This window comes from Crinia signifera, chromosome 5, assembly GCF_055691185.1.
Source record: "Crinia signifera chromosome 5, ASM5569118v1, whole genome shotgun sequence".
NCBI lineage: Eukaryota > Metazoa > Chordata > Amphibia > Anura > Myobatrachidae > Crinia > Crinia signifera.
In genome coordinates, this window is record NC_139221.1 from 302,189,193 (window position 1) to 302,198,504 (window position 9,312).

Consider the following 9,312-nt stretch of genomic DNA (forward strand, 5'->3'; position numbering starts at 1 on the left):
AAATCGCTCAGTGTATACACACTGAGCAATTTTCTCCTAAGTGATTTTCCCAGTGGTGCATGACTTTCCATAGCAGTACGCTATGGAAAGCCATCCAACCCATTGCTTATCTGCTAGTAATTCCAACAGATGAGCGGCAGGTGCCAGCGATGATGCGGTATCGAGCATCATCGCTCAAACAACAAAACTGAGCTGCTTTCAGCTCAAAAGGCTGTATGAGAATCTTGATTTTTCGAAATTGTGTTTTATATTCAGAAAATATGTAAAAACGTTGTACTTTTTGAGAGATAGAGTTGACCCAGGGTTGCCTACCCTCTCGAAAATTGGGTCCCCCTCCCGGCCCCGGGAAAGGGAGGCAACCGCAACCCACCCCATGGCAGGAGGGTCCGTAGTTCAAATGACTCAGTGGGGGGGCATGGCTGGGGGGGGAGCATGGCTGAAATTACACAAAAAATCAGACCATGATGCCCCCAAACAAGCCACCCCTCCCCTGGTTCTGCCCTGCCCCTTTCACTCCTGGCAACAGCCACACCCCCTCCTGGAGAGGGCAGCCAGAAAGTAGGCAAGTATGGTGTAGGAGAGCAGACAGGAGGCTGGCAGAGGTAGCAATAGGTGCTGGCTGGGTGAATAGTGAGAGCAGCAGAGGCCTGTCTGTGTCTGGGATAGAGAAGGGAGGAGCATGGGAACATGAAAGGAGGAGCCAGCCTGGAGTGGTTCTTAAGTGATTGGTAGCTGGTCCCCCGAGGAGGGGCCAGCCCAGCTACTGAACTGTACAGTAATAATGTAGAATGGGGCAGTGGTGCTGGAGATCAGTACAGCAGCGTGAGTAGTGTACTATAGCACTGTGAATTGTCAGCAGCACTGGGGAGGGAGAGGATACATTATTCTGCAGCTCATACCAGCCACAGCTGCCTCCTCATATAGCAACAGCAGTAACATAAGGAGTTGAATTGACCCGTGTGGCCCCACCCCTTCCCGCAGCCCCGCCCCCAGACACGCTACTGTGCTCTGCTGTGTCTCATCAGAGCAGCCGGGAACCTAGCTCAACTTTGTATAGGTCTCCCGGCTGCGATCAGTGCGCACTGCACCCGCCGCCCGCAGTACAGTCCTGCCTGTGTGTGCATTGCATACCTCCCAACATGAAGCCTGCAAGGGAGGTGCAGTGTGCGCGCCGGGGGCGTGACCTAGCGGGAAGGGGCATGGCCAGTTCGCCGTCGCCGCTGCGGGACCGTTGGGAGGTATTGTGATGTCACACTAGTCCAGCTGCTGTCAATCACTTTGTAGTGGCTTTCCGTCCTGCATTGCTGCTCTCAGAGTAGGTCCTTGTTTATCTAAAAAACTTTAGAAAATTACTTCTGTTATAGACTCCGCGTGAGACTCCGAGTAACATCATCCAATAAGGAATTGAATTAACATCTTCCGGTAAGAACTTTGGCTTTATAGCCTAGAACACTTACCCCTTTACAACCACCCTGCTTACCCTGCTGGGTACAGCAAATTATTATTATCTGTGACATACATACCACAGAAATGGAAGCTGGCAATAGGAAGAGCTTATCAGTCACCAAGCTGATGCTCCAGACCTTGGGATGCCTCTACTCCCCAGTGATCGGGAGATGTTTGCCAGAGATTATTACCACTATGCCCGCGGGCAAACTTGTGAGGAAGATTTCCATACTAAGGTACATCCTCAGAAAGAAACATCTGACCATTACTAAGATGCACATGGTTCTGGATTTCCTGTACCAGGTCTTCGAGGTGAGACCAGATATGATCGGCTTATGTGAGGACATAATTCCTGTTGTTGTGCAGACCATGATAGAGGCAGATAAGGGAGAGTATGAATACATTTGGCAACCAGCCAGCATGGTGCTTTACCATCTAGCCAGAGACTATATGGATATCATTATTAGGGAGCTTATGGATAATCTCCAGGCCCGAACCAAGTCCTCCCTGCTGTCTGCAGTTACCACCTTGACTGCAGCAATGTCTAATACCACCATGCACTTCCTTCCCAGAGTATATGTGCTGTATGAGATATATACAGATATGGAAGCTGCCACTCATCCACACACCCAGAAAGCTCTGTCTATGTGCATTAATAACATTGCTATAGCTTTTGGAACCAATGCTATGCAAGAGCCAAATATCAAGCAGTTATTTACAAAGGCCTGCGCTGTACTCACCAGCTGGGAGATCCAAAACCAGAACTGTGCTGAGATTAAAGACGCCATCAGAACCACCATAGGCCAAGTAAAGGCTTTACTGGCTGGCCATGGCAGCAGTGCTGTGAGCAGCCCAGACCAGAAAAACAAGGTAGGACCAGAACATCTCATTACCTTTGACCCTACAGATCTATACCTGACAGATCTACAAGACAATCTGCCTGAAGAATACGAATGTGTTAATGACCTTGTTGCACATATTGTCCACACTGGGAACTGGAAAGAAATGTTGGCCCTTTTCAGCCCCCTGTGCAACTCCCAGGATTTACAGACCAGAGCGGCCAGCATTACAGTGTGCACATCTCTTATGGCATATGGTGATTGTCGTACTGAAGACCTGGACAATGCCCTCATTAACCACATATTACCCGGGATGCATGACCTTGATACTAATACTCGTTTGAAGGTTATACAGCACATTGAAAACTTCACACTGGCCTCACCAAACATGGCCAAGAAGCTGCGGAATGCGATTATAAAGACCCTTCTGCAAGAGATGAAGAGAGAAAAGCTGGTCCCGCTCGCTGTGGTCCTGAGAACTTTGGTGACCATAGTTCAAAGGCAGAAAACAAAAACCTACAAATATGATAAAATCCTCAGCCACAGCTCAAGGTATTTAACCTGCAGATACCCAGTCCTCCAGCTTCATGCCACCAAGCTGTTTGCTGAGATAGTTCACCGACGCAGAGCCCTTCCATTTAGTCACGTCACCAGACTAGTAAAGGAACATTGCCACTCATTATTGGTAATGCTGCACAGCGATTACACGGACATTGTATCGGCTGCAGGGTTCTGCCTCATTCAGTGTCTTCCTTATCTGGGCTGCAAGAACATCCATCTGGAAGAGGACTGTGACTGGAAGGAACCTAAACACATACAGGCCATTTATCATGCTCTGGCAGAAATGCCCCTACTAAAGACCATGCTATGCCAAGCAGTAAAGGCTCTGATGACATACCCAGAAAGCGAGGCAGTTGCGAGACATATTGCAGCTATAACAGACTTCCTGCCTTATGACCAGCTTGCTCCAACTGACCTCTGCCAAATGTGGATACATTTACAAAATGCAATTAACTGCAATCTAGAGGCCTGTGTAGCTACAAAAGCAGCAGCACAGCGCTTAGCCACAAAGTGGAAGTGCCTAGGCACTGTAAGACCAACAACAAAGCCAACCTGTGTGGGAACATGGTGGAAACCCAAAGCACAGGGGCTGGACAAATATCCAGCAAAACAAGGTGGGAAATCATAGAGCAAATAAAATGGCTCCTGGCATCTTACTGCAAGTTCTGTAAATAACAGAGGACTTCATAGTGTAACCAGACCATTCCCACCAGCAACAACTGACTCTATAATGTATGTAACACCTGAATCTACCAGTGACTCAACAACTAAATAACATCAATAACTGAGCCTATGGTAATAAATTCCATGGTGTCTGTAACATCTGCATCAGTGATACCAGAAACTGACTCAACAACGTCTGATCCAAAATCAGTAACAATTTATTATTTATTATATCACCATCAAAAAGTGATCTTACAACATCTGAGCCTAAATATCTATAACACCTGAATCATCATCATCAGCAACAACAAATGACTCAGCAACATCTGACCAACACAGGGGCGGAACTACCGCCGGTGTAGTGTGTAGGGGAATGTAATGCAGCGTGTAGGGGGATGTAGTATAATGTAGCATGTGGGGGGATGTAGTGCAGAGTGTAGTATGTAGGGGGATGTAGTACAGGGTAGCATATACAGGGATATAGTGCAGTGTAGCCTGTAGGGTGATGTAGTGTAGGGGAATGTAATGCAGCTTGTAGAGGGATGTTGAATAATGTAGCACGTAGGGGGATGTAGTGCAGAGTGTAGCATGTAGGGGGATGTAGTACAGGGTAGCGTATACAGGGATGTAGTGCAGTGTAGCCTGTAGGGTGATAAAGTGTGGGGGAATGTAATGTAGCATGTAGGGGGATGTAGTGTAGCGTTTTGGGGGAATGTAGTGCAGAGTGTAGCATGTAGGGGGATGTAGTACAGGGTAGCATATACAGGGATATAGTGCAAGTGTAGCATGTAGGTGAGTAGTATAGTGTATAAGGACATGTAGTACAATGCAGGGGGATGTAGTATAGTGTAGTATGTAGTATACTGTGTAGCGTATTCTAAAATGTAGTGTAGCATATAAGGGGATGTAGTATAGTGTAGGACGATGTAGTAAAGTTTAGGAGGAAGTAGTGCTGCATGTAGGGGGATGTACTATAATGTAGCATGTAGAAGGATGTAGTGCAGAGTGTAGGGGGATGTAGTGTATAGGGGATGTAGTACAGTGTAGCGTATATCGGTATGTAGTATAGTGTAGTGTATTGGGGTATGTAGGGGGATGTAGTATAGTGTATGGGGATGTAGTATATAGGGGGTGTAGTGGAATACGCTGATGTGACAGAGAAGCTTATGGCTTTTGGGGTACACTGAGGGCAATATCATCCAATAATGTGCTCTTGGGTGGATAGGGGCCCAAAGCATATTTTTGCACCTGGGCCCACTACTGTCTAGTTCCTCCTCTGGACCAACATACAGCTGCAATAATAACCAAGGCAACTGTTGAGTCTACTAAACCAAAAACTTAGTCTGAACCAATAACATCTACAACAACTGACTCTACAGTACATCTTTAACAGTTGTCAAGGACTTCAACAACTGAGTTGACATCAACAATGCTACATTAGCAATACGTGAATTTGAAATGTCACCTGAGCCAAAATAAGCAACAAATAAAGATACAAAAATCAACAGTAAATTGACCTATGATATCAACTAGCAACATCTAATACCAACAACCAAGTCTACACCTACAGCAGGAAGTGACTCTACTTCTCTATCAACAATTACGTTTCCTGCTGAGCAAACATGAACAACCAGTGAGTCCGCATCCACAACCAAGTGTGCAAAATCATTATCCCCAGCAACTGGGTCCATAATTCAGTCTCGCCTGCCAGAAACCATCTGTGACCAAAACTATTCAAACAACTGCAACAGTTACTGGCAGCAACAATACTACAGAACCTGTTACTCCGCTGCTCCTGGGAGGGAATGCAACAAGTACCGTAAGTCGTATTTTAACCTACATCATATCTGTTCAATATAAATTAAGTATTTGTTTGTTGCCTCAAGCTGGACATACAGTTGAATGATTTCAGGCCCGAACAGACGATTTTGACCAGGTTGCGCAATGTATTTTTTTGTGTGCACGTCGTGAGGTGTTTAGGTACGATGCACGGTTCTGTTTGCACCATTCTGTTTTCCAGGTGCATGCACCAAACATAGGGGGGGAGGGGCCTGGGGCATTGGGCAGCCCCATCACCATATTGGAACGCCCAGCGTTTCATGGGCATTCATTCCTATGAGAACACTGGCCGTTCTCATGGTAATGACGCTGTGGCACGGGTATGGGGGGAGGGAAGCTGACATCACCGAATGTCAGCTGCCCGCTCATTTCTTTCACAGCGTGCACGCTAAAACAGCCTCACGGGGAAGCCCAGCATCGCCGTAGACGGCGATGCCTGGCGCTTCCCCGGCAGCATAGTGGCTTTGGAGGGGCCGGTCCCAACCCCTTTGATGACGCCGACGGCCCTTTGATGACGCCGGCGGCCCGGGCACGGCCCTTTGATGACGCCGGCGGCCCGGGCACGCCCCTTTGATGACGCTGGCGGCCCGGGCATGCCCATTTCATGACGCCGGCGGCCCTGGCCCGCTCCCAGCTGTGGCCCGGTCCGCCCCCCGGTGCCCTGCCCGGTCTGCATCCTAGAGTGAACACTATAAGTGACTTGAAAGTCACTTTTATATGAGTGCACCTTCCACATCTTTCGATGTTAAGCAACCATCGAAAGATGTGGGTGTTCCCTGCAGCATGCGTGTAACGATCAGATCAGATTATCGTATGCCTCCTGTTATGATTATCTGTTCGATCAATGTATGTCTGATATTGTTGTAAAGGTATGTCTCCTGTGAGTATTGGAATCAGGACATGTCTTTTATTATGTGGGTAAACTGTAGGTGACCCTGGTTTGAGTTTGAGGCCTGTATTCCCTCTGGTTGACATCTGTGGACTCCTCTGGAGTTAGGATGTAAGATAAAGATCTGAGACCCCTCATAAACCAGATTGAGGGGGAGAGCAATAGTGTCCAGCCAACAGGCCAAAGTTGCTCTGGCCCTCCACTAAATTACCTCTTTATCACTTGAGGAATGTATAAAATCTACTTCAAAGCAGGGACAAATTCTTTATGGGAAAGATCCTATATCTAGGGACCTTCACTAGGCTCAGCAAGGGAATGGTTAAAAATCCCAAGGGTGGGAGGGATGAGGGAGTCTTCAAGGTATAACTAAGACCCTTCTCCCTATAGTCAGTGTCACTACCTGGGGGTCTAGCAAACAGGCTGTAAGCGACCAGAGATTTCTTGTGGAGAACACCCCCACGTCAGGATTGGTACTTAGGTGTAAGATACGGTTCTGTCATTTTTCCCGTTTATTTTATTTCTGAAATTGCATTTAATCGTGTGTGTGCTTTTAAAATCATTGTAAAATCTTGTAACTATTTTCTAAAGCTCTGTAGTATTTCTAGGAATAAATAATACATATTCTCAGTCCTGGTTCTGTGTTCTTAAGACTCATTAGCCTCAGAAGAGAACGCTCCAGCGTGTTACCATTTGTATATTGTATTGTGCGGTCAGGTGCGAGCCAAGCCGCCCCTTGCGCAGTTTCAAGCGCTAAAATCAGGTTTTGGCTGGTGGCAGCGTACCTCAAGGAAAGGACCCGAGTGTCCTAAGTGAACCCCAGTCACGGCCGGAGCTGCTCAGATTGACGTATCGGAGCAGGCGACCGGTGGGTCCGTGACAATGCGAATAGATGTTTATGTTAAAGATCCATTCGCAGCCTGTGCGTGGGAACACACGCTGCGAGGGTGGAGGTGGCGGACGGCCCGGCATTCGCAAGGCGGGGTTTGGTGGACTTGCAAGGCAACCAGAATAAACCCCCTTATGTAAAATTGCACACTTTGGCCAGTATTCAATGCTCCCAATTCTCAGGTTTTTTTGAGAATCGGGCTGTTTTCACTCCTTGCGGTGAATCTGTTTCACTGAAAATGTGATTCACCCTATTCAATGTTCACTGTTCGCCGAAAACAAACAGTGAATGCCGGTCAGTTCTCCATTTCATGTTCTTTGCAAGTCGCTGGAGTATTTCAATGGGGAATTCACTGGGATTCACCGAGAGTGTATTCAATGCTAGGATGGGGAACTGCTTTCTCCATGATTTTTGCCATGATTCACTGTTTTGCATTCAACATCTTTTTTAGGTGAACAGGAAAGTGATCTTTTGAAATAAAGGGTTTTGGGGGGGAAGTTTGGTGTCAAAAAATCTGATTTTTTTCCTAAGGGGCATGCTATTTGTAATCATGTGCACATTAATATATATTTAATTTTATTTTAATTATAAAAAAAAAATGTATACACTGATGATCCCAGCCCCCTGCCAGCTCTGGGGGGCTCTGCCAGTGTCCTGGAAGCCCTCCTCAGTGTCAGGCGCAGGCAGGGAGACTTCCATCTTCCCGCCTGCCGCCTTCCCCCAGCTCCCGCAGGGGTTAAAATTCGCCGCCAGGGGCTCGCTGCCCCTGACGAGTTGAATAGGGTGACAGGGAGGGCTGGCAGCGAATGCTCCAGCCCTCCGGAACCCTGCGAATGTGCATTGAATACTGCACTTAATGTCTATCATGTGCCTGGGAAGCTGACGGGGAAATCGTGACACGATCTTAAGAGGTATCCAATTAGGTGCATGAAAAAGTGAAAAATGTGAGTAATTTGCAATTTTTCACCAATATTGTTTTAGAGCAGTCATGTCCAAACTATGGCCCTCCAGCTGTTGTGAAACTACAAGTCCCATCATGCCTTGCCACCGTTTTACTATTAGGAAATGCTAAAACTACAGTATAGCAAGGCATGCTGGGATGTGTAGTTTCCCAACACCTGGACGGCCAGAGTTTGGACATGCCTGTTTTAGGGGAATCCAGTTAGGTTCTTTTCCATGCGAAAACAATCATATTCAAGGAATACTGTGCATTTTTGCCACCGCCGCGGCCCTGAAAAGTCAGCGCTTATCAGGGATTGAAACAAAATCCCCAATAGGCCGCAGTACGTGCTCAATGACTAGACTCAGGCAAAGCAATTACCCCCCCTCCCATTTTCAAAATTGTGTTCTACTGTTGCCACTTTGTAACCACTACATTATTCAGCCACATAGGATGACATGCGGGAGCGCAGTAGTTGGAGAGGTAATGATTTGCCTGTACTATATATATATAGTAGGGGCAGCACATTTAATAGTTAGAGGAGTCATCCATGTAAATAGGGGAAGGCTGGGACCTTAAAGTGTTCCTGGGAAAACTTTAAAGTAAGCAGGACCAAAATGAAGTAGGGGGGTCAGTACATGTTTGTCATTGGTCACTATGTAGTAGGCTGTAGCAGTGCCTTACATGGTGATAACAAAATGGGTATTTTAGTAAATTTATTTACAAATTCACATTTTCTTTTCTTTTTTCTTTATTAACCTGTACAGAACTAGATAAACAACCTCAGACCAAGTTCGGTCTCTATGCAAGCCGCAAATGCCCGGTTTGGCACTCCTGAAACTTCACCTCCATTACACGGCATCCGAGTTGGTGCATCTACATGTCTCTTCTTTTGGGAAGTGTCCAATTGAATTTTCAGAAAATGCCAATGAAAAGGTGAGTTTGCACTATGAATCATACACCTCCTCCTCCTCCTCCTCCTCCTCCACACCATCTAGATCACTGATCTGCCTGGTTTGCCTCGCACCTCGCTAACCGGTTCTTCTCAGTGTCTGCCTGCTTCACCTCACCCCCTTCATCCTCCCTATCGGTGACTCTGTCTCTAAAACGCAACATGGACAAAAGCAAAACAACAAGGGGTGTGCCAGCGCTGGCTGTTCCAATGATATAGACAAGACGGCTCTCAATTAAAATAGTATTTTAATAATTAATAACAAATCAGTCCCTGGGGCAGGGACTGATTTGACTG